This window comes from Hoplias malabaricus, chromosome X1 (genome assembly GCF_029633855.1).
Source record: "Hoplias malabaricus isolate fHopMal1 chromosome X1, fHopMal1.hap1, whole genome shotgun sequence".
Classification (NCBI taxonomy): domain Eukaryota; kingdom Metazoa; phylum Chordata; class Actinopteri; order Characiformes; family Erythrinidae; genus Hoplias; species Hoplias malabaricus.
In genome coordinates, this window is record NC_089818.1 from 23718194 (window position 1) to 23720652 (window position 2459).

Here is a 2459-nt window from a genome sequence, read left to right on the forward strand (position 1 = left end):
GGAGTGTGGTGTGTTCTCCCTGTGTCTGTGTGGGTTTCCTCCGGGTGACTGTCTGTGAGGAGTATGGTGTGTTCTCCCTGTGTCTGCGTGGGTTTCCTCCGGGTGCTCTGGTTTCCTCCCACTCTCCAAAAACACTTGTTGGTAGGCGGATTGGAGACTCAAAAATGTCCGTAGGTGTGAGTGAATGTCGCCCTGTGAAGGAATGGTGCCCCATCCAGGGTGTGTTCCTGCCGTGTGCCCAGTGATTCCGAGTAACCTTCAGACCCACCCTGAACTGGATAAGGGTTACAGACAATAAATGAGTGTTTGTGATTATTCTTTTACAAATATTGTCACATCTCTGATACAATCATTTACAATAAATACATTATTAATAATATATATATATAAACCCTGTGAACCACCTCCAAGTGGAGACTCCATTATTCAAAACTCCAAAACTCACTTAACTTTGAATACAATATTATTCCCAAGAACACATCAAACCAGTCACATGCTTTTACAGCTTTTTCCTGACGGATGTCATAAACAATGTGAACTGTAAAAGCTGTAGAGTCAGAGACAGTAGCTCATCTGTCGCTGCACAGTGTGTGTCGCTCGTCCTCTAGTCCTTCATCAGTGACACAGGACGCTGTCGGCTGGATGTTTTTGGTCGGTGGACTGTTCTCAGTCCAGACACTGAGGGGTTTAAAAACTCCAGCAGCACTGCTGTGTCTGATCCACTCTACACCAGCACAACACACATTAACACACCACCAGAGTGGTAGGAGGCTAACATCTTTTTTGCAGCGCAATAGACAGCTACAGACTGTAAATGTAGAATATAAAGTGCTCTTCTATCCATCTATCGTTGATCGCTTACCATTTTCAAACTTAATTTTTATAGTTTTTTTTTTATATATAAAATCATTCATTCATTCATTCATTATCTGTAACCCTTATCCAATTCAGGGTCGCGGTGGGTCCAGAGCCTTGGGCGCAATGCGGGAATACACCCAGGAGGGGGCGCCAGTCCTTCACAGGGCAACACAAACACACACACACACTTTTGAGTCGCCAATCCACCTACCAACGTGTGTTTTTGGACTGCGGGAGGAAACCGGAACACCCGGAGGAAACCCGCGCGGACACGGGGAGAACACACCACACTCCTCACAGACAGTCACCCGGAGGAAACCCGCGCGGACATGGGGAGAACACACCACACTCCTCACAGACAGTCACCCGGAGGAAACCCACACAGACACAGGGAGAACACACCACACTCCTCACAGACAGTCACCCGGAGCGGGAATCGAACCCACAACCTCCAGGCCCCTGGAGCTGTGTGACTGTGACACCTACCTGCTGCTACACCGTGCCCCCCTTTTTTTTTTTTATAAAATGACAGTTGTATACTATAGTTGCCATAAAATGACAAAATGTTTAAATTTTTAAATACATTTATACCACACACACACACACACACACACACACACACATTTTTAGACATATTTACATTATCAATCGCTCATAAAAACACCACTGAAAAATCCACTTTTTTTATAGTTCTTTATTTTAATAAATAATTTCTGAAACAAAGAAATGTGGAGCATGATGCAGAAATAAAAAGGCACTTAAAAATAACGCAGTCTGTGAGGCGTGTGGTTTCAAAGGGTTAACAGCATTTAAAAAGGCAGGAAGATTACAGGTCCTTCTCATTAACACTGATCTTTAACGATGCAGTCATTGAAGTTTGACTGCACCTTTCCCGGCCTGAGTTCAGGACCAAACCAAGTTAGGTTTCAGACGACAGGAAAAAACACAAGGAAAAGTTCAATACAAAGTCAGCGTAAAGTAAGTCCACAATCGGTGGGTAACAGACAGGACATTCACAACAAGGCTGCTCAAAGTCACAGAAGGCGGTATATATTTGGCTTCATGTGGTCGAGAGGAATTAGGAACCTGAGTTTAATCCTCAAATCAGAGTTATTATAACCCATCAGTACTGTACAATAAAGGCTTTGTTTACGTTCTTATCAAGCATTAATTACGTCTTTCCGAACACGTTCTGAAAGGAAACCTTACTGTGGTTTATGGCCCTGAGATGCTCACGTATTTTGCGACTGATTGATTTACAAATAAAACAAAACAAACAGGGTCTAGTCTGCTCCAGAACAGCTGCGAGGACCTCAGGTCAGCGATGAGCTGCTAGGCACACTGTCGCCGCAGATTTTGGCTTTTTATTGGACGATGAATTAAACTGGTGTTTGGAATGATTGGCCCGACTTCACGTATAAACTTGAAAAATAAATAAACAAAACAACCGGAAAAAGGTGTGAGGGCATCTCCGAAACATATCCACAGAAAGCTGACAGTTGTAGACTTCCTAATCACATCCAAACACCACCACAGCCCGACATCTGTTCTCTGGAGCGGTTCTTAAACAAAATGCTCAAGGAACCCAATAGTTTGCTCTA